Below are 24,836 nucleotides of genomic sequence, written 5' to 3' on the forward strand. Positions count from 1 at the left end.
TTCTTATTCTCATTCTATGACTACCAGTTGGTTATCCCTGAGCAATGCACTTGAAGTCTCAGTTAATCTCTTTGAGACAGAGGTCACGATTTTTGCCTTGCTGGGGTCCTAAGATTAGTGTTAGAAATATTTGTGTGAACCTTTGTAATGTCTACCATTGTCCCTAGAATGAATGGCTATTGAACAAATATTAAAACTCTGTTTCTTCCTGCTTGATAATTCCATAGATCCAAATCAAGGGAAATGTTTCTAATAATTTTGAGGCAAAAATACTGTATAAGACAGCTTCAGAATGCTTTCGGAGTTGGCTGCAGAGGTGACAGACATAATTGTGTCTCACACTAAATGTACAGCATTGCTTACAAAGTGTACTCTCTTAAACATGAAGAGACCATGGAAATAGTCAAGTGCAGATTTTCTCATGGGAAGCCAAAGGCTTGAGTATTTCATCTGCATAAGCCACCAGAGTGTTTGAGGATATTTGGGATGAGGAGGGGTACACAACAATTGATGATGGTGTAATGAGCCCAAATGGAGTCCCCCAAACTACAATAGCCAAAGTAAGTTCATTTTGTATAAAGCAGCCACTTTAAACTTCAAAAGCTGGGAAAACAGCCAGCTTCAAGTTTAAGCACTGGAATTTAGTTGCTTCCCCTTAGAAGAGTGTTTTCTTTGGAGTAGTTGACCTTGGTCACCTCCCAGATACTGAAGCTGCACTTAATCAGAAAGTGCCTGTCAAGGTCTCTTTGGCTTTGGCTTCTGTAGTTTGTTTATCTGTAACTTGGGCATCCTGACCCTACTCAGGACCACTTGGCATTACTCAGGTGTGATGAAATTCCCATGGTATTTGTGGGTTCTGCCTTTATAAGTTAGTTTCACCCTCCCCTTGGGGCAATGGGTCTTAAATCTGACTCAGGGACCACAGACAGCTATATCCCTAATACATTTGACCTGTTAAAACTTGAATTGAATCTGATGGTCTTTTTCCAAGTGGTTTCAAACTCCATAACAACAGAAAAGTATATTCTCCGGAAATTTTGTCTTCATTAACATCAGATCTCGTGTTTTAAAGATTACCTTTCTTTTTTTCAGGTTCCACCTGGCACACTTCCAGGACTGCATTCTGATTGGCATTGTGATGTCAGTTGCTATGAGTTTGTCTGTGAGTGTGTAGCTGCTGTGATCTGTGCCCTGCAGAACCATATCCTTCTTTCTTCCACTCAGTTCTCTATGATCAGAGTGTCTTAGAGACACTGAGCATTTCTGACTTGAAAATCAACTGGAGACAACATGCAGATGTGACTTTCCTGAAGTTATGTTATCTGCCACTGACCAAACTCTTCACCCTAATTTTAATATGACATCAAGTATTTTTTTTTTTTTTAGTTTGACTCCAAATGTGACACCATCACTCTTTTTAAAATCTCAGAGCAATCATATGCCCTGCTGCCATTCAGCCATGATCCTGACTATCCCGGCTGCAACACTTTCCTCTCATCTCCTTTCATGGTATGAGATTTCTAAATGCCATGACTTCATTGTATGTTATAATGACTTGATTATGAATTTATGCTCTTGCTTCACTGAGACCATGAGGAAAATGTTCAGAAGGGAATGAGGTGATGTTTTCTTAAAGTCTTTATTTCTCATAAAAATAGTGGATAGTAATTCCGAAATATTTTATGTGTACATTAGTAGGAAACCTCAGGCTTTGCTAAGCCTTTCTCCTGCTTACTAAGTAGTATACTAGAATAACTTAACTCTGTGTCTAGCTCTATACCCTAACATTCCCAGCATTCATAATCTTGTGCAGCTAGCTTTACAGCCTGTAAAATGTTACCAAGGGTTTAACAGTGTGCATTAATTTTTCCCTTCCTGTTACCTCACTTTTATTTCTTCTGCCTTGAATGTCATTGGAATGTTCTTTTGTTTTTTTTTTCTTAAAAATGGAATGGCACACGCCTTTAATCCTAGCACTTGAGAGGCAGAGGCAAGCGGATCTTTTTGAGCTCAAGGCCAGCCTGGTCTACATAGTGAATTTCAGGACAGCTGGGGCTACAAGGAGTCCCTGTTTCAAAACAAACAAACAAACAAAAAAAGACAAAAAAATATATAAATAAGTAAGTAAATTCCTTAAAAATATTTTTATTTTATGTTTAGACATATTTTGGCTACATGTACGCAAATACACCCATGACATACAATGCAGACAGAGATCAGAAGATGATGTTGGATCCCCTGGAATTAGAGTACAATTGTTTGCCACTATGTGACTGCTGGGAAATGAACCTGGGTCCTCTGTAAGAGCAACCACTGCTCCTATCCACTGAACCATCGTTCCAACCCACCCCCACCTAATAAAATCTTATTTGATGGTAGTACATTCTCTTTCACTGCCACCTATTTGAAACCTTTCGATTCTGTTCATTTCTCATTAATTATTATCTTTTTCATGACTTTTCAGGAGGATCCTCACCTGGGAATGATACTCTAATTCATTAAATTATTTCTTAACTCAGTTGTGTTTCCTACCATAACATAAACATGTAAAGCTTGAAGAAAGTGTGCTACATTGTGGTTTAGCAACTTCCTGCAAGTGAAAACTTTTAGTTTCCAGTGAGGCTGGATAAACAACAGGAATTTTAAAAGGAAGGATATGATGTTTTGAAGGGAGGTGAAATATTTCATCCTGGAGCCTAGCTCCTTAAGCTCAGGAAGTCAACAATAGAGTAGCTTTAGGAAGTCTCTGAAATTTACCAAGGTCAGTAGACCCCTCCTTCCCTCAAGTACACATAAACCTTAAGGACTGCTGAGAAACACTCTCAAATGAGTTGCTTTACCTGAAAGAGGCAGATCTGAAAGAACCTGAGCCTTCTAGGAGAGGGTCAGCTCAACTGAGATACAAGGAAAGGACACTCCTACCTCTTGACTTGCCTGTAGGTTGTACAGTCTGCTCCAGACTTTCACTTTTTTGAAGTGTCACCCATGCTAGTTGGGCCTTTAGTGATACAACTCTCTTTGGGTCATTTCTGCTCCTGTATGTACACCTAAGAAAATATTTTGGCTCACCAAGTTGGACTTTGGCGATGTCCTTACTTTGGTCTGTCATCCATTCCCTAGTCCCCTACCTGGGGTGAGTAGATGTTTATGCCTCCCAAGACTAGTGTCACACAACATATATCTTATTGTATTCTCTATGCTTAGCTCCATGTTTGACCAAGAACAGATATTCAGCTTTTTTCAAATGAATCATGATAGGTTAAGTGTATAACAAGCTCCTCTGAATCACAATAGCAATTGGTAGATTCTGTGACCGAGAGAAGTAAATGTGTCCCTAAAACTGTACTTCCTATAATACCTAAATTGACTTGCTATTCAAAAGTATTCTTTGCATCATGTTTAAGCACATTAGAGACCTGTCAATCTGTGTATAGCTCAACATGCTCTGGACCTTCAAAGTCCAAAGCTAACCACATGGCTGAACGACCCCACATGCCTTGTGTCAGGGCGAACAGAGATTGCTTCTCTTTGTGGGGTTCTCATTGAGGGCTTGAGTGGTGCTGCATAATCAATTTACATATTGGAATAAAAAATGATAGTGAAATAATACAACAGAATACAATAAAAGCTGGAAGTTCATGCAGAGGGCTGAATTGCACCATATGGCGTCCAGTTCTGTACCTAGACCCAACAGAGTGCATTAAGAAAACCATTTCAGCAGTGTCCTGTTGTGCCCAGTTATAGAATGGCATATGGTATATTATTCCACATTGGGATAATTATGAATTTGCTTGTGTTGACCCTTGTATCTCTCAATGCTTTGATTTTTGGCAGAAGGGAGTTTTCTTCAGGGATTTCTTATAAGGATTCTAGTCTTTTACTCTTTCTTTTTTTAAACCTATTCACATTTGTTGAAGTTAACTTGGGGTTGTTGACTCAGATATTTTTCTTTCCAATTTTTGAAAATACCTTATTATTTTTATTTTATGTGTATGAGTGTGTTGCCTGCATGTATGTGAATGTGCCCGTGTTGTGCAATGCCACAGAGATTAGAAAAGTGCTTCAGATTCCCCTAGAACTGGAGTTAAGGAAGGTTCGTAGCTGCCATGTGGGTGCTTGGAATTGAACCCAGGTCCTCTGCAAGCACAGTCAGTGCTCCCAACCGCTGAGCCATCTCTCCAGCCCTGACTCAGTTATTTCCTAAAAGGACAATTTTAGAAATGAAAAATTAATAGAGCTACTTAAGGATTCAGAGATTTACAGTTAAGAGATAAGTGATCCTGGCAAGAATTAACTTCCCGTCCTGTCATCAGGGTGAGATTGTGGGAAATGGAAAGGATTCAGTGCTGAGAGTATAGGCAGGGCATCATCTAACAGCAGAAAGGATGATTCTGTGCACTGAACCCTGTTGTGGCCCTATGGCATGATTATTGCATCCATATAATGTGTTGAATTAGTAAGATTTTCCTCATGTTTTTTCCAATCTTCAAATGAGTAAGTGATTTGCATATTGAACTTTATATGTAGCCTTCATTTCTGGCACTTGTCAGTAAACACCATAAATAATTGCATTTTTCTGAGTTCTGTTCAACAACATAGGTTCAGACAGATTAATTTTTATCAAACCTAAACTCAGTAATATTAGTCAATTATTGAATTTTATCTTCTTTACCATCTGAAGAAATTGAAGATCAGAATACTAAATAATTGTATCTGTCACATAACAAGGAATTCATTAAATAGTATTAATCTTTATGACTGACTACTCTTTATTCAGGAATATATTGAATGTGTCCCAAATGGAAAGGACCTGAGGTTTTGTCACAAGTAAATCACTTACTAGCCCTTTTTCCTAGGAATGACTTATGTATACCTGAAAAATGGATAAATACAAGAAAAATCACAGTGATAAAGACACTTAAGCATGGATATGGACATAACTGTACCTATAGATTCCAATACATATCATTTTGCTTATTTGTAACAGGTATAAAATGTAGACAGATCAGGTATCATGATTTGTACCTACATGTATATTTATATATCAGTATCTTTAATTATGAACCATAATAAGAATTAGTTTGTTGAAATAATTATGGGTTATTTGTCCTGGAATCACAGATTCTGTATGTTTACTGAATGTAAGTCTGATATATGGTTAGATCTCTAGTCTGTATGAATTCAAGTCAGTGATTCTGACATATACTAAATATATAGCTCAGAATTTACTATGTGTAATCTGTGAGCCTCGAGTTTGTGTTCTTTAAAAAGGAATTATGGAATGCCTTTCTTAGGACTGACAAGTTAGTCAAATGATTAAAAAAAGTAAACTGATCAGTGAACACACAATGTTTCATCCAGTTCAATCTTACCTTGTTATTGGCCTTCCAGGGGTGTGTGTGTGTGTGTGTGTGTGTGTGTGTGTGTGTGTGTGTGGTGTACGTGCATGTGTTTGTGTGTTTCTGCATGTGTGTGGGCATGTGTATATGAGTGCACATACATTTGTGTGCATGTACGTGCTCAGGGTTGATGTCAGGATTCTTCTTCCATTTTTGAGGCAGGGTTTTTCAACTAAACCCAGAGCTCCCAATAATGCTAGTCTCACTAGACAGCTTGCTTTTAGTTTGCCCTCTCTTCTTCCAGAGACTGGAATTACAAGAAGGCTGCCATGCTCACCCAGCATTTACATGGGTTAGAGGGACTCAGATCTAGACCATTTGATTTACCCACAAGCACTTTAACCACTGAGCTATTGCTCAAGTGCTACACTTTCATTCTTTTGAATAACATAATCATCACCTCACAATCAATGTAATTTGCTAAAAATCATATTTTTGGTGTTACTATATGCTCATGTTCCATTAAGTCTTAGTTATATGTTTTTGTTGCTAGAGTATAAATCCTACAGGACATGCTAATTTTAACAAATTAAATTATCATGTACTTTTCAGTTTTATTAGAAACATAAGCAGTAAGCATGTTGCAATAATTTAAATTATGTTGCTGATAAAATAGCCTAACAAATCCAATTTAAATTGAAAAAAGTTTATTTAGATTTACAGTAGATGAGGGGAATACAGACCATCATGGTAGCGAAGGCACAGTGGCAGGAGCATGTGGCTGACCTGTCACATGGCATCAGTTGGTAAGAACAGGAAACAGAGACAGACTATAAAATATAAAAGTCTGCCCCCAGTGCAGTTAGTCCTCAAGGAAGTTTCTTCCTTTTAAAGGTTCCACAACCTTCCCAAATAGCACCACCAGCTACAGGCTAAGTGTTCAAACACATGAGCCAATGATGACCATTTCAGTCAATGCACTTGACCCCCATTCTTAGGCCATCTCATAGAACAAAATCCATTTTATTCAACTTGAAAATGCCCATATTCTTTAATAGTCTCTGCAGTGATCAAAGGTCAACAGTCTCATTTTGAGACTTAAAGCAGTCACTTAACTGTGACTCCTATAAAATTAAAAGCAATAAAATAAACAAATCCAATATATCATGCCCAGACTAAACATTCCTATACACAAAGGAGATATTGGGAGATTATAAGGGAAGATTGGACCTAATCAAGACTGAAACCTAGCAGAGACATCATTAAGTCTTGTAGCTTTGCTTCTGGCATCTGAGGATTCTGATGAAATTTATATCGGCTTCAAAGAGCTTTGGCATCTCTACTTCTTCACCTTTATTGCCAGCAATAGAGATCTCTCTTGGGCTGGTTCCACTCTATGTATGCAAACCTTCTTTGCAGATGTCCCATGGCTCTGGCATCACCAACATATCAGGATTTCTACCTCAACCCACGGTTCATATAAGTTTCATATAGTGACTGTCAGAGCCTTCTCAAATGTACTGACCCTGACACAATTTGCCTGGCCTCACTAGCCTTCTGAAACAACGGAGAATAATCTATACCCCCTCATTCTTGTGTGTTTCATGCCTCTAAGACCAGTACCACATTGACAACACTGCCAAGTTCTACCACCAGTTAAGGATGGAGCATGGTTCCCTCGAACCACAATTGCAGCAGCATCTATCCCAAAGCTAGTGAAAAACTCCTCTAGCTAATTGCTTTCCAAGAACAGGAAGCTCTTTAGGCTTTTTCCTTTCACAAGCTGGAGCCTTTGATTCAGTACATAACAGAAGGCTTCTCCTTAACAACACTAATCTCTTCAAAAATTGCTGCTTCATTTTACCATATATCTTACCTAAAATCTTAAGCTTCCCTGTGATCTTTATCTTTCCAAGTTAGACATTATTTATTTCTGTCCCACTTCCTAATCTTTTTCATTGTAGATATCCATAAAATAATCAGTAATAAGTATGTCCCACACTTGATCTTTTTCTTGAAATTTCCTTTACTACAGAAATTGGTCTATTACCTTGTATTTCAGCATCATGCAAGTTCTCAGAACGCGAACGAAATATCAGATTCTTTGCCAGGATATAACTTTTATGATCTCTAGCCTAGTTTCTGATAGATCCTTTGTTTCACTCTGAAACCTCATGAACCAAGCCAATGCTTTCCATGTTTTTCTCAGACTTTTGGACTCCAGAAGTACTGTCAGTAGAGTCTATTAAGCTCTAACTATAATACTGCACACTAAATTTTCCCTTCTGCCTCCCTGGGGGATCTGCACACACCCTCTGAGGACTCTAGGGTCTCCTGGTCCCGATGAGGATTGACCAAATCAACATAGCACATTCTTTTTGTGTTTTGCAAAGTTTATGACATCCAGGAGGGGGTGACTTACAAAGACATGAAATGCCACCATCAGCATGTCCTGCCACTATCTCTCCCGGCTTCCTACCGCTTGCCCGTCATTTGCAGCTCCATTTCCCATGCTCAATATGGCAACAGCCCGACCCCTTTTCAAAGTGTGCTCAGCCTGGGTCTCTAGACCAGCCCCCCCAATCAATTCTAGCTTTTCAGAAGAACTGTCTAGTTATGATCCCCCTCTTTCCTCCAGCTCTTACAAACATTCCACCCATCTCTTCCACAAGGGCTCTGAGCCTTGGAGAGGGTGATAGCTGTGGGATGATCATGGCAAGATATTGACATCATGGGCCTCCCCATCATTGATCTTTAAGACGTGGCCACTGATCCATCTTGGTGGTGTCTTCCCTACTATAAAGACAAATGGAAGGAAGCAGACACATCTAAACAAACATAGGTGCAAATACAAATGACTAGAAGATATCCCAGCAGGTGTACCATATTCCTATTTGCAGCAACTTCCTCACTGGGGACTATAGACTTTTCTGACACAGGGAGTTAAGCTGGTCTACAGCAACAGATATATCTTCCACCCTTAAGAGCAGGCCTTATCCAATTAGAAATTTGTCAGTTCTATATATGTTAGTTGAACCATTATTGTACCAGCAGGCATTGCTTGGCATGTCCCTAGTGTGCAGTATGTGGAGACCATTAATGAGCAGAATTATAGGGGATCCTTTTCCCCCAACTATCTGCATAGCACCTCTGGCACTATGAAAGCCACCCATCCAGTGGCATGGAGTTTTCAGCTTAGTCTCAGCCTTGACTTTCCTTCTCCTGTGCTCACATCATGCAGTGTCTTCAGCAACATGGCCTTACTGACCTTTTTAGTACACAACCAATATCAGTGGAAATAGCCTTGTGAATTTGAGGACCTCTAGGATCTCTCTGGCCAACAGTTCATAAGAGGGCAACCCATCCCTGGTACTGTAATTTTTTCTTAAGAGTTATACAGTTTGGGGAGCCTTTGTTTTTATTCTTATATAGGATTAGGTGTTATAGGCTATTCCCAACCATTCTGGTGGGTATTACGTGTGTCTTACCCAACCATAAAACTCCTAAGAATCTTACAGCTATAGCTGGCCTTTATTTCTTTAGGTGTACTTGATGTCTTTCAAATGGATTTCACATCTGTAAAACACTCAAAGGTTAACATCATATATTAAATCAATCATAGACAAGGTCTAACACGGTGTGGAAAGGTTTTATCCATTTGTATTAATTGCTTTCTCCATAGATCTCTGTTGGGTACCATAGCATGGGTAAGAGGCATTAACTTGGTTAGTTTTTTATTATCTTTAGTTATCGCTTTGGAGTCATTCCACATTCTGGGGATTTTACATGGAGTCTCATGTATCTTTTTTATCCTTGATACACTTACAGGTATTGGTTCAAGTTGCCTGACCCTGCACCAGGATAAGGAGTCAGAAGGTCTCTCTTGTCCCTGCTGCATCTGTTGGTTCCCTGAGTCAGGCAGGCCCTGGGTCTGCCTCCTGACTGTAGCCATCTCTGTTGTCTCTCCATTGACCACACCTGGCTGTTGGGGGAGGCCCTGTTGGGAAAAACTGCCTCCACCCCTTAGCATAGCCTTTCTCAGGAGAGAAATGTACCTTATTTAATCTTTGGGGATCTGTAACCACCCCTGGGACACTTTTAATCCTCTGAATGCCTTTTGTGAATTGTTACTCAGGTTTTTAAAGCCTTCCAGAAACTCTTAGTACTGAATTTGGTTTTCTATCAGTGTTTTCTTTGGGAATATGGGCTCAACATAAATCTTGCCACATTTGTCTTCAAGTAAATCGAAAGGACCATTTCTCTGTCTGGTCTTTTTCATATCTCTTGTAGGGTGTTCTGTTATTCTACTGACACATTTCACATGCTGGTTTGAGTCATTTAGATCTGCCACTTTACAAAGATCTTGTCCAATTAAAGGACTTAGCAAAACCGTTAAAGTTCTATACCATTCTCAAGGTCCCAGTTGAATTATGCTTTCCTTTATATCTCTGGTGAAAACAGCCATATCTGGCCCACAAAACTGGGCATTATATATTGCTTTTCTCATACCTAGTTGTCTCAGTAACACTTGTCTCTCTTTTACAGTCTCCAGCTCCTGCTAATCATGGGAGTCTCCTTGGTGATGACCATGTATCTTTAATACCTTGCACAAGCCATTCCATTAGGGACTGCTCCCTCCTGAACTGGCTAGGTTAAACAGACTATGTCTCAAGGATGGATGGGGTGGTTATATAGCTCAGCTGAGATGCTTCTGAAGGACTTAAACTGACATTATTTGCTCCCATGTCCCATAACCTCAGGAGCCATGTGGTGAGGGGCTCTTTAATTGCTTGTGTGAATGTCTTTCCTAGTCCCAACAGCTCCACTGTGGAGTATTTTCTCCTAGCTACAGTATTGTTAACTTTTTACTCTTTTGTATTAAAAGTTGAATCTGCAGGGCAGCTTTAGCTACTTTTATTTCAAGGTTGTTTCTTTTATCATTACTGTCTTTTTCTCTGGGTCCTTTGACTCCTGGTCCCCTATCCTTATGCAAGTTAAAAATTTCCCATTTTTTCCCTCTCTCAAGCTCTGAGGCTGAGACTGAATTTGCCAGTAACTCCTTAACCTATTTAGCCTCCCCTGAGGCTATGGCCTTTGCCTTATACAAATCTTTTATTATGCAAAGAAGTGGCCACATCCCGTCCAAGGGTTCCTCTTCTATGTCCAAGGCTTGTAAATTGTTTTCTAGGCTCTCTGTAAGCCTTAGGGAATCTTCAGACACAGGGGGTGGGGGGTAGAGGGGGTGGTCACCATCTCTCAAGCAATTGAGGTATTTTCCCACACTTGCAGGAGGCTGGGACCTGGAGAATTCCTGCTTTGAGTCTGTCCATGTCTGTGTGGCCCAAGTCATTTTAGTTATGTATTTACTATTCATTGTATAACCCACGTGACTGCCACTAACCCCACTGCTTTTCCTGAACTCCCGTGGTTTGTTGATTCCATTCTCATCCTGCCAGGCTGTGCCAATTTGTTGCACTAAATGTTTTCTTCTTTCTCCCTGGGGAACCTGTGCACATCCTCTGAGGTCTCTAGGGTCATCTGGTCTGACTCAGACTGGCAAAAGCAACATAACACATTCTCTTTGTGTTTTGCATAGTTTATGACATCAGTGTGTTCTGCCTCCCCACCCCCATTTCTCCCAGCTTTTCACTCATGGCCAGCCACTCTAACTGTTTACAGCTCTGTTCCCTGTGCTCTATATGGGGATGGCCCCACCCCTTTCTCAGTATGCTCAGTGTGGGTCTCTAGACCTGCCACCCCCCATCAATTCTAGCCTTTGGGAGGAAATTTTGTGTTGCAGATATGCAAGGATTTTTCTAGCACAAAGTTCAAAACTCTTCCATAGTCATCACACAAAACAGTTCCAAAAGTCTATGAAGCTATGGTCAAGTTTATCACAGCAATGACCCCATTTCTGTATTATTTTAATTCCTGTTGTTGTGACAAATACCCAGAAAACAAAGAAAAAAATATGCAAAAGGTTCTATTTCTTCTTCAATTTCTGGTGGAGATACAGTCAATTATGGCAAGGAAGGCATGTGAGCAGGAGCATGAGTTTAACCAGTCAGATTAAACAGCAGCCAGGAAACAGAGAGAGGGAACAGGATCACCCCTGGGGATGTATTTTCCTTAGCAAGTCTACCTCCTAAAGCTGCATAACATTCCCAAACAGAAGTTCCAGTTGGGGACCAAGTATTCAAACACATGGGCCAGTAGGGTCATTATATATCTCAACTCCAGCACATGTATTCATTAAATTTTCGATCAATAAAATAAAATCCACGATTATGCTGAAGTCATAACACAGAAAATAATAGCGACTAAATACAGAAATGTTACTTTTCAAGTATCAGGTTTTCAGCAATAAATTGAAATGAAATTTTTAAAAGTGATAGTTTATGGGTCTTGAACTTCCTTCTCTGAGACTTTCCCATGCCCTGTCAACTCACATCTTAGGTGTCCTTGGGTCACTGTGATCCTTTACTATACCACTAGTGTGCTTCCCCAGAACTGTGAGCTCCCTCTGACAACTCAGCTCTCATGCCTACTTGGGTTGCAGGGATTCCTCCCTAACTAGTCCTGAGTCTTGCTTTTCTTTTCCTAAGACTTCTAGCATACCCTGCCATCTCAATCCTCAGACCTGCTTGGGACTAAGGAATACGTCTAAGCCCCAACCAGTGGACCTAAAATCCCTCTACTGAGAGGTCCCTGGGCCTGCTCTCTCAGCCCTTAGGCCTCTGTGGGTCACTGGGATCCTTTCCTACCCCAGATCTACATGCTCCACAAGACGTGCTGTGATGAGTTCCCTCCACCACCTTAGCTTCTCAGGTCCTTGGAATCATTTCCCGAAGGACCTGCGGTCTTGATTTCTTTTTCCCGAGACTTCCCCATGCTGGTCAATCTCACCTCTCAGCTCTTATTAGTCACTGGGATCCTTGCTTGCCCCAAATCCACTCATTCACCAAGACATACTCTGGCAAGTTCCCTCCATCCTCTAAGCTCTCAGACCTGCTTGGGTCACTGGGATCGTAAATTGGCCCATATCTGAGGTCCTCAGTGCCCTTTCATGAGAGTTCCCCAAGCCTGACCATCTCCTTTCAGGCCTGCTTGGGGTCAGAAGGATCCTTCTGCCCCAGGCCTGCAAGGTCCCCATCTAAACTTATCATCCAACCTTTTCTAGCAGCCACCCAGCCCTGCATACTGATGCAAGATCATGTGGAATCAACCCTGGAGTCTGAGACAAAAAGTTGCATCCATCTCTAGCTGAACTGAGACTACTTCTTAAACTTGATTTGCATGCAAACACAAAGTGCCCTCCCAAACTGAATACCAAGAAATACTTAGCACAACAAATAACCTGACACTCAAGTTGGTGAAAGAACAAATAAAGCAATATGTAAATATTCAATAAAGAGAAGATCTCTCACGCCCCTACCAAGAAACACCAGCACACAATCTAGATGCCTGGGTCTCACTGAAAAAAACAAAACAAAAACAAACAAACCAAATCCCCCAAACAAGCAATAGGAAAAGCCAAGAAAATCTATTTCCACCAGATATTATCACCTCTATTGTAATCTTTTCTGAGAATACAGCCTAGGGGATGATTTCAAAACAGCAATTATAAATATGTTCAAGAACCTCAAACAGTTGAATAAAAGACTTAGTGAAAACTAGGAAAACAAAAAACACCTGAATGAAATGACTAAAACAATTTAAAACAAGAAATTAGATTCCAGTAAAGAGATAGGATATTTGAAGAAAAATCATACAGAAACAAAATTTGAAATGAAAAAAAAAAAAAAACCTTAGGAACTCAAACCAAAAATTTGTAGGAAAGGAGAAAAAGGAATTGGAGGAAATGAAACAGAATAACAGATCTTGAAGAAAATGTTGGTGAAATGATAGGATAATAAATCAAAGAAAATGTCAAATATAAAATAACTCAAGAACATAATATGGAGACCTCTAGGACACTCTAAAAAGACCAAACTTACCAATCAGAGTTACAGAGGAAGGGAAACCCAAGTCAAAGACACAAAAAATATTTTTAATAAAATCACAGGATAAAACCCCCCAAATCTAGAGAAAAAAATTCCCATTAAGTTACAAGAGGCATACAGAATATCAAGTAGACAGAACAAGAAAAGAAACTCCCCATGATATATAACAGCCAAAACACTGAATGTACTGGAAAAAAATGAAAAGAAAAATTTTGAGGGCTACAAGAGAGAAATATCATGTCACTTACAAAGGCAGGCCCAAGGAAATAACAGCTGACTTTCAAAGGAAACTAGGGAAGCCAAAGGGCTTGGATTCATGTCCTACAAGTCAGAAAAGAATAAAGATACCAGACTACTGAACCCAGACAAACTATCAGTTGTTGAAGGAAAAAGAAAAACTTTTTATGTTATAAGCAAATGTAAGGCAGGGCTGGAGAGATGACTCAGTAGTGAAGAATACTCACTGCTCTTGCAGAGGACCTGGTTAGGTTCCCAGCACCTACATGGTGGCTAACAGCTGTCATTAACTCTGCCCCATGGAATCAGATGCCCTCTTTTGACCTCCACAACAAGGGTACACTTACATATATGCAGGCAATACACTCATACACATAAGATTAAAAATAAATAAATAAATTATAAAAAATATTTAAACAATTTATATTTATGAAACCAGCTCTACAGAGAATAATCAATGGAAAACTGGTCAGAAAGATTAACCACTCTTGACAGGGCACAAAGAATAAATAAATTCTCCCACAACTATTAATCAGTCGAGGTCTAAGACAACATTACAATCACAACATAACAGGAACGAATGAGCATTATATAATAACACTCAATATTAATGGTTTCAATTCCCCAGTAATAAGACACAGACTGCCAAGCATGGTGACACAAATTTAATCCCAGCAGAGGCAGGCTGATCTCTGTGAGATCGAGAACAACTAGGTCTACATAGCAAGTTCCAGGGCAGCAGTGGCTACAGGGAGACCCTGTCTCAAAAACACACACAAAATAAACCAGTAACAAGAACATGAACAGCAACAACAACAAGATACAGAATAACTGATTGGACTTGCTGCCTTTAAGAAATACAACTCATAATCAATGGCAGACACAGCCTTAGGATAAAAGCAACGAGAAAATCTTCCAAGGACTTGGAACCAAGAAACAAGCAGGTGCAACTAGTCTAGTATCTGAGAAAACAGGTGTTAAACTATATCAATAGTAAGTTATTTCATGTTCATTAAAAAAAAATCCCCCAGGAAGAAATTACAATCCTCAACATACATGCATCAGACTCAGGGGCACCCAATTTCATTAAAAACAAAACAAAACAAAACAAAACAAAACAAACAAACAAAAAAAAACAAACAAACAAAAAACCAAAAAAACCCCAAAACCCAGAGACAGTACTATGAGGTCTAAAATCACAGACACAGATTGACTCCAACACAATGATAGTGGGTGATTTCAATACACAACTGTTACCAAAATACAGGTCAGTCGTCAAAAAGTAAATAGAGAAACCATGGAATTAATAAGCATCATAAATCAAATTGACACCAGATATGATAAGCTATCAGATAGAACATTCTTCCCAGTATTTATTTATACTGAAACATATACTTTCTTTTCAGCAGCCCATAGAACCTTCTCCAAAACTGATCACAGATTAGGACACAAAGTAAGTCTCCTCAAATTTAGAAAAACTTAAATATCATCTTGTATTTTGTCTGAATACAAAGGAATAAAACACTACTCAATGAAAATTGAATCAAGGAAGAAATCAAAAGGGAAATTAAAAAATTCCCCAAATTGAAGGAGAAGGAGAGCATGACATATCAAAATCTATGGGTAACAATGGAGAAAATGTATAGTATTAAATGTCCTTGATGGAAAGCTAGAAACACATCATATAAATAAATTAATAATGTACCTAAAGGCTTTGGAAAATCAAAAACAAACAACACTTAACAAGTGTAGACAGGAAGAGATACATGAACTCATAAATGAAATTAATGAAATGGAAATGAAGTATGAATATAATGAATCAATGAAACAAAGAGGTGGTTCTTTTACAGGATTAACAAGATTAACTACATGTAGCTAAACTAATCAAAAGAAATGATAGCAATACTCTTCATATTTTTCTATAAAATAGAAAAGGAAAGAACACTCCTAATTTTTTTCTGTGAAATGGGTATTTCTCTGCCACCAAAACTAAAGATCCAACAACAAAAAAAGAAAATTATAGTCTAGTTTCTCTTATTAACACAGACACAAAGATACTCAATAAAATACTTGGCAAGCAAATGCAAGCATACAACAAAAATTAATCCACCATGTTCAACTCTTCTTCATATCAGAAGTGCAGGCATTGTCTAACATATGTAAATCAATAAATGTAGCCCAACACATAAATTCAATTACAGAAACCACATGACCATGCTGTTAGGTGCAGAAAACACCTCTGAAAATGCAACATTCATTCATAATAAAAGTCATGTAGAATCTAGGAATACAGAAGATGCAGCTCTGTGTCCTAAAACCAATGTATAAGCTCACAGTGGAAAACACTAAATGGAGAAAAACTCAATGCATTGCCATTAAAATTGGGAACAACACAAGCACGTCAAATCTCTCTGACTTTGATCAATATGCTACTTGACGTCTTAGGTAGAAAAATAAGACAAACATGAGATAGAAGAGAGACAAATTGGAGAAAAAAAAGAAGTCAAATATCTTTATTTGCAGACAATATGATTCTATACGTAATGGGGCTGAAGAGATGGCTCAGGGGTTATGAACACTGGCTGTTCTTACAGAAGACCCGGGTTTGAATCCCAGCACCCACATGGCAGCTAACACATGTCCATAACTCCATTTCCAGGGAATCCAACAGCCTCTCTGTTCTCTGCAGGTATTGCACGACGCAGGTGCACTTATTTATTACAGGCAATACACACGTACACTTAAAAATTAGAAAAAGAAAAAGAAAAAGATCCTAAAATTTCTACCAGAAACACACTAAGCATAGTAAAAAAATGTAAAATTAACAATAAGAAATTAGTAGCATGCCTATATAGCAACATCAAACATGCAATCAGGGAAATTATCCCATTCATAATATTCTTTAAACCATAAAATATCTTGGATACAACTAGACAAGCAAAGGAATTGTATAATAAAAACTTTAATATATGGAAGAAAGAAGTAGAAGAACATACTAGAAAATGGAAAGTCTTCCCATGTACATGGATTGGGTAGGATTAATATTGTGAAAGTGACCATTGTACCAAAACAATCTACAAATTTAAGGTAACATCCATTAAATTCCAACACAGTTGTTCACAGGAATTGAAAAATAATCTCAAATGTCATATGGAAACACACAAAATCCCTGAAAAGGTAAAATAACCCTGGGCAAAAAAAGACCTGTTGGAAGTACTACCATCTCTTATTTTGAATTATACTACAGAGCTATATTAATAAAAACAGCATCATACTGGTATAAAAAACAGAGAGCTCCATCAGTGGAATGGAATTTAGGTCCACATATATTTGGTCATCTGGTTTTTGATAAAGGTATTAAAAATACATATGAGATAAGTCAGCATGTTCAACAAATGCTACTGGCTTAACCAGATAGCCCCACATAGAAGAATGAAACTAGAACCCTAGCTTTCACTATGCACAAAACTGAACTCAAAGTGGATCAAGGGCTTTAACTCAAGACCTGATATCCTGAATCTGATAGAGTAGAAAGTATGAAAAGCACTGGAAATTACAGTCATAGTAGGTACATTCTGAACAGGGCCCCTACAGTGCTATCATTAAATACAGCAATTGACTAATAGGATGTCATGAAACCAAAAGCTTCAGCAAAGCTTTTGAAGATTGGGGCAATATCTTCATTATCCATATTTCTGATAGAGTATTGTTATAAAAAAACTAAAACATCAAGCAGTAAAAATAAACAATTAAATTTTGAGCAAAGGAGATCAAAAGTAAGTTCACAAAAGATGAAACTCCAATGACTGAGAAATACTTAAGAAAGTGTTTAGGGGCTGCAGAGGTGGCTCAGCCACTAAGAACACTGACTATTCTTGCAGAAGACCCAGGTTTGAATCCCAGCACCCACATGGCAGCTAACAACTGCCTGTAACTCCAGTTCCAGGGGATCTGACTGTCTCTTCTGTCCTCTGTGAGCACTGAATGACATGGGTGCACTTACATACACGTAGGCAGTACACACATACACATAAAATAAAAATAATAAAAATTAAAAGTATTAAAAAAAGAAATTGTTCAAAATCTTTAGTCATGTGGGAAATGCAAATTAAAACCACTTTGAGTTTTCATCTTACTACAATCAAAATGATTAAGATCCAAAACACAAACAAGGAACAGTGCTGGTGAGGATGTGAGGAAAGTGAGATTTTATTCACTGCTGCTGGAAAATTATTGTGAAAATTCCTCAAAAAGTTAGAAATCTATCTGCAGCACTACCCAGCTATACCACTCTTGGACACAGATCTAAAAAACTGTATCCTACTACAGAAATTGTTGTTCATCCATGTTCATGCTTGTCCTTTTAACAATAGCCACGAAATGGAAACAACCTAGATACCCACCAACTGCTGAATGGATAAAGAAAATGTGGTACCTTTACATGTTGGAATATGTTTCAGATATCAAATAAGGAAATTATGAAATTCACATGTAAACTTATGGAACTGGAAAGGTGGTAGCTCAGAAAGAAAAACATCACATCTCTCTCACGGGTGAATGCTAGCTTTGAATTCATAGATATACATATTTTAATTGGAAAATCCAGAGCAGTTACAATACTAGTCAATGGCTGAGGGAGGTGGCTTCATGGGAAAGGAGATAGAATGCAATGATATAAAGCAGGAAAGGGGAGACAGAGTAGGCAGCATGAATTGGGGTTGGGAGTCGGAGGGCAGCACAGAGCACTGATTATTGGATAAGATAGCTAATACTAAAATCATTTTGAAAAATCCATGTGGAAATCTACCATCACAGAAACTTCTTAAATCATATACATACATATTATCAAAAGAGATGAAAAGGAATTACTTTATAACAGGGGACATTGTCCTTTCTAGACATCATAAGGTATGCAAAGTTGAAAACTAATGCTTTGAAGTTATTGACCTGAGGTCCCAGAGAACCTCAAATAATATTGGCCATTGACCCGTTTCTTGGTTACCCACAAGAACTTGATGGTAGGACCTTACTGATAAAAACCCTACTCACATGAATCACAGAAATATAAAAAAAATGAAAAACAAGGAAAATCAAGCTGGCAGTGACTTCAAAACTTCAGCTCTACTGGGTTAGCTTTCATAGTGCTAGAAAATGCTATGTGTGATACCAGAAGAATAAAAGCAGTCAAAAACCATAACCAGCTGTGCTTTATCAACAACTGGCCTGGGAAGATATGGCCTCTGGTGGAATAATGACATTGATACTTTGAGAGTAACCAATCACTTTGTAGTTGGATTTAAGGTCCACTTCATAAGATCTAGCCCATACCTGACACTGATATCAGGCCTAGTACCATGTGAATAGACAGGCCACAGGCCATAGGAAGCAACCTCTTACTATTATTCCACTACATAGTTTTCAAATAACAGTGACTCCTAATGCCTTATTGCTGTGCACATATATTAATGCATCTCTCGACTTTCACCAGATTAGCTCCCTTATGTAGCAGATAGTGATTAACACTGAAACACAACTCACCAACGTGTAGAGAATAAGGGAATGTGAAGTGATTATTCGTGAATTTGAAACCTGTGGGACACAGGCTTGAGCCTAAGGTGAAAGTCTTATTGACAGCCATACAGCAGCCCAAGGCAATGGCCTGACTGCTGGAGCCACAAGGAACTTCTTGTGACATTTGCTCCCATTGGCAGATCATGAAACTGATGCCTAGAGCTCGCCATTCCCTGATCACCACCCTTGAGATTCTAAATTACAACACTTAGATATTGCAGCAGCCTGGGTCACATGGTTCCCAGGAATCCAGGCCCCAGTACAGGAAACTGGAACCTAAGTAACCTGAAACCTATTATGCTAATAAGGTGTCTGACTCCCCATGTCATGATAGGACACAGCCCTGCCAAAGATCTGAGTTGTAACTTCTTGATTGGACCCCTGCCCTTATAAAAGCTTGTGCCTTTCTACAATAAAGTAGATCTCTCTCACCGAACCTGGTCTTGTGTGTCTGAATGTGGCTCTGCTGACACAGTCTCCTCACAGCCCTGTGGTCCCAGACGGCAGAAGTAGCGACAATCGGAGGCAGGGCTGGGCAAACAGAAGAGCTGCCCCAGCAAGCAGAAGAGCAGCCAGAGCTTGAGGCACCAGTGAGGAGTGAAGAGCTGCAATGGGGGGGGGGCGGGGGGGGACTGCCTCCCAAATGGAGGAGCTGCGCCTGTACGAACAGAGGACTGGGGCCCATGCCATCAGAGGCAGCACCGGGCTAGGGGAGGAGCCGCAGCAGCTGGTGGTGGCTGCAGAAACCCATATCAAATTTCTGCCTCCAAATACCCTGCCTTCATTGTAAAAGAGGTTGCAGAAAGATTATAAGAGCCAGTGATAGTAGATGACCAAAGGGAAAGAAAGTTTTCCTTACAGCGGGACAGTTCCACATACGAACTTACAGGAATGGTAACAGCATGAGCAAGTACCACATAAGCTCAGGCCAGACAAAATCCCGATATAGACATGATGAAATAAATAGAAACTTCCACCTTACTTGAGGACCTATTGAAAATTAATGCTGTTGGGAAGGAAAAAATAAGCTTCTTTTAAGGGTGTGACTCCAGGCTCCAATGGATGAATCCACACTGAAGGACTTTTGGGGACAGGAATTTGATGTTATTAACCTTAATATATATTTAATAGGATACATTAAATTTGTCAAGGGATAATAAGGTTAGTGAAGATAGGGGCCCAGGTTCTAAATATGATCAAAATATATTGAATGAAATTTCCAAAAGTTCAAAGAAAATAATTATAACATGTATACTTTCCATTATTCTTAAAGCTTTGATTTGTTTTTCCTTTAATTTCAATTCGGTGAATGTATATATTTAAACTCTTTACTATATAGTCGCTTAAATGTTTGGTTTCCTTCATAGCGGAAGAAGGAATGGTCAGCTTTGAGGTCAAATTACCCTGTTAAGTCAGGAAAATGCGCTGAACATGATGAAATGCACATATTTTTTAACATAAAAAAGTAATTCATAGTAAAACCAATATAAGCCTAAATATGTTCCAAAAGTTAAGTTCATGGTAGATCTTCAGTGTTCTAAAAATGGCCCCTTTGTGACATTTTGCCCCACATGTCAATTTCTTCTTTATATGGATTCAGTGGTTTGAGAGTTGAGATATTGCTGCTAGGCACTTTTCAGCAAGTTTGAAGATTTCAACTTCTCTGCCTTCTGTTGTATTTCATCTACATGATTTCTAAAAACAGGAGAGAGGTGATATGTGCTTTGACTATCTGAATCTGGCAACACATTTAGAAGGCTTCTGCCCAGAAAATATACTAGCATTGATATCAACAGATGATGTTGAGACAACAACCACAGTGTATTAATATTTATCAAGCAGTTTAGTAGGCATTTAAGTATGAGAAATGTTAATATCTTATAAATGGAAGTTGATTTTATGTGACATTGTGACCCATTATCCAGAAGCACTCTTTATCACTGAGAGAAGAAATGTTGACTTCTTCGTGGGTGAAATTTTGGCAATTAGTTATAGCTGCAAATGCATAATTACAGGTGCAACCCAGCTGGTTAGGCAACAATTTGTTAATGCTAAATGCATTGCACACTAAGTACTTTAGCAATTAGAGACATGATGCAACGATTAATTAGGGTCCCAAATTAAGTCAGGCAAGAAATGTCATTATATTCAAAGCAGAAATATCACTTAAGAAAATTTAAAGGAGCCACCAGAGAATTCACTTCTAAATTACATAGAAGGATTTGCAAAATGGTGACCTATTTTGAAATCTTGTCACCTTCATGATGTGCATATTGTAAAACCAAGCATTTTCTGATTTTTCGTCCATTTGAATCATTGAAATAATTTGAAATTATCAATCGTCTTCTGAATATTAGACTTAGTCATTAGAATCTTTTGTCAAATATACACGAAGGAACTCTTTAGTTCCTTAGTCCAACCTCATCCAAGAAACTCTAAGCTTTAATGGTAATTTGATGTCATTAACTAATAGTGTTCTCTGCATTTCTAAAGAGAAATCATTATGAATACACTTTGTGCTTCGAGAAAAGTTTATCCATCTCTTTGGTATTTTCTATAACAGCCCAAGTCTTCCATATAAGTTTCTTCCTTGTACCTCCTAACACCTTAACTTCTGCTCACTCTAATACGTGATTTCTCCTTTCATTTTCTGCCACCCAGTAAGAAGTCTGCAGTTCTTTTAAAATGTGCTCTCTCCAGAAATCTGTGAAGCATAGCAGAACAACAGACCTGGCCCTGGCACATACCCATGATCTCCTCTAGCATAAGTTTGTTTTATTGCAAGGCTGAAAGATATACTAACATTGGTAAAGATCAAGAGGAACAATGTTACAGAGAATAAAAAGTCAGCAAGGCTCCATGAAGTATACATGTGAAAGCACGTTACATGTGAAAGCACGTTACATGTGAAAGCACATTACCTCTTTAGAAACTACCTCTGCAATTGTCATAAAATGTGTGATAATTGTACTATATTCAAGTCTGTATCATGATTATGGAAGGAGATATGTAGATTTCATAATCTATAATGAAAGACCTGTTTTGTGCTCCAAGATTTTAGCAATAATCTAGAACGCAAGTTGGTTAGAATTCAGGAGGGAGTGGCAGTCAGCCTAATCAACAACTCACAGGCTAACAATGTTTTGGTGACCCCAAATATTGAAGGAAATTTTTTTCCCGTTGTCGAAAGAATGCTTGAGCATATAGCCTGACATTAGTCAGCTGATGTGTATATATAGTCACAAAGCCTCATAACCCATGGGAGGATTTGCAGCATGCAGGTCTACATGGGGTTAAACTAAGAAACAGTTTGTTATAACACACCTTCAGCTATTCTTACTCATTTTGTCTAAAATGTAGCTAAGTTTGTTGCTCTGTTTTAATACAGACACACTCTGGAATTAAACAAAAATGGCAAGGCAGTGATAGTAGGAAAATTGAAAATAGACCCTCATGAAATAAGGGTCTCATGCCACTATATGGCACTAAAGAATGTCATAATAGAAACACTAAGTCCTGCTTCTCCAGCTTCATATTATTAAGTAATCTTTGATATTTAAAAGATGTACATTCTGAAACATGAAATCTAGGATGGGACTTGATGCTTTGCCTTTCTACTAAGACCAGAGTTAAATTCTGAGTACCTAGGCAACACAGAACATAATCAGTGAGAGCAGAATTTGTGATTAGAAAACAGAAGGTCAGAATCAATGCTTTAAGAACTGAAGCAGTTTTAGATAATGCTAGTTTTCAAATTTGTCTTTGGTTGAGATAAATCAGCAGGAGACACTATTACATGATTTATAGTACTTTCCTGATTTCAAGTCTTATGAGAAGCTCTCAAGACTGTTAACTAGAATAAATCATCCTCTTTTAATGTGTGTTTTTATTTTTGCAGGCAACTGGAGGTGGTTGGTGTGAATTAAGATGTCAACAATATTCTAGCACTGAAGTAAAGTACAGAAGTTTACTGTAGTTTATGCAAGTTTGTTGATTGTTACACTGGACATGAACAATATAAATTATTGATTTACAATATTTAAGCAATAAGAAGGAAAGCTATTATATTTTATTTTACAAAATATAGTATCTGAAAACTTTGGTACTATCCACTTTTTTAATCCAACCAATCTTTTGTAAATATGCAGGAAACAGAGGTTACCCAGATGAATTTTCCTTCTGAATGCTGATTATATGTAAATGCATATAAGGTTCCAGATGTTGATATGAATTAGTATCTGCAGTTGCAGAACATATACTTACCATCTAAATTATTACAACAATTACAGCCTTTGACAGGCAGTTTGGTGAAATCATCATGTGATAATTTCTATTATTACAGTTGAATGGTTGTTAGAAAGTGATAAAGAGAATGGCTTATGTTTGTTAACTATAGCAGGGCTCATTTCATTTTCTATTTATAAAAGCAGGCTAAAATAAAAGACCCTGAAAACTTTGATTTTTAAATAAACCCTGTTTCTTTTGTACATTTGAAGCCTCTCAGTGCATTTCCCAATAATACCTGCATGACGCATTTGCTTTACAATATAGCTATAGAAATCTAGAAGGATATTCATTGTTTAGAATAAGTTTTTATCCAAATTTAAAAATGATTTTTCACAGGCAGATAATCATTCAAAGGTTAATTTATTGGTTAGACATAACATAGTATTATTAAAATCTAGATACTGGCCATATTGTGGTTGGCTTCACATGTACTTCCTCTAGCTAACACAGTCATAATAAATTAAAAGGCTTAACAATAGATCTTTGCGAGTACCATATGGGGCCCTCATTAAAGATAATTGGAATGTAGAAAAAGAATTTTCTGTAAACTATTCTAACCATTTTGAAAGGTACTTTGGGATTGGCAGGAACAAAATTTGTTCATTTATTTTGTTCATATGTTACTATGTCTTCACCTCCCTCCAAGAAAATGTCCTTTGAACACATTGAGGGATAGTTGGCACACACAGCATCACAGAGATGCTGTTTAATGGTTCACCTGGAGAAATAAACTTTCTGGGTAGTCCCCAGTTTTTACAAAGGTAAAATGGGAGTTATAATGATTAGCTGTCATAGTGATTAAACATTACATTTAAATAATTAAATATAAGTGCTCAGAATTTTTTTTTTTCCATTTCCAAGACTACAGTGAAACCTGTACCCAATCATGTTGCAGTTGGAAATCTGGGAGCCACTGAGTCAAGGTTAGTGGAGATGAAGACTATGGCCTTGCAGTCTTCACTAACTTATATAACAATTTCCTAACAGGAGACAGGAGACTCTTCCCCACAAGCAACCATGGCAAGACGGACCCTGAGGATATAAAACACATGTAAATGTTTTTCCATGTAGAACATTATTTTGAGGAACAATTTTACAATATTCATCAAAATGTCCAATACTGTGATAGAGTATTTGAGTCTCTCTTCAGAAAAAAAAATCTTTTAAATGACTAAAAAGATAAAAGTGTTACTCATTGTAATCTTACTAATATTAGTAAAAACATTCAAGATAGTTTAATTGATTTTCATTTAGGGAATCATCCATGTTACAGAGTTTCATTTAGCTCTTTCAAATGATGTGTACATTATTATCACTTGACAAGTCTCTAGTAAATGATTGGCAATAAAAACAAGGAGACCCTCCACTCTGATTGCAGAACTTAGAGAATTCATGCTGC

Source organism: Nannospalax galili, unplaced genomic scaffold, assembly GCF_000622305.1.
Source record: "Nannospalax galili isolate Female #2095 unplaced genomic scaffold, S.galili_v1.0 scaffold716, whole genome shotgun sequence".
NCBI lineage: Eukaryota > Metazoa > Chordata > Mammalia > Rodentia > Spalacidae > Nannospalax > Nannospalax galili.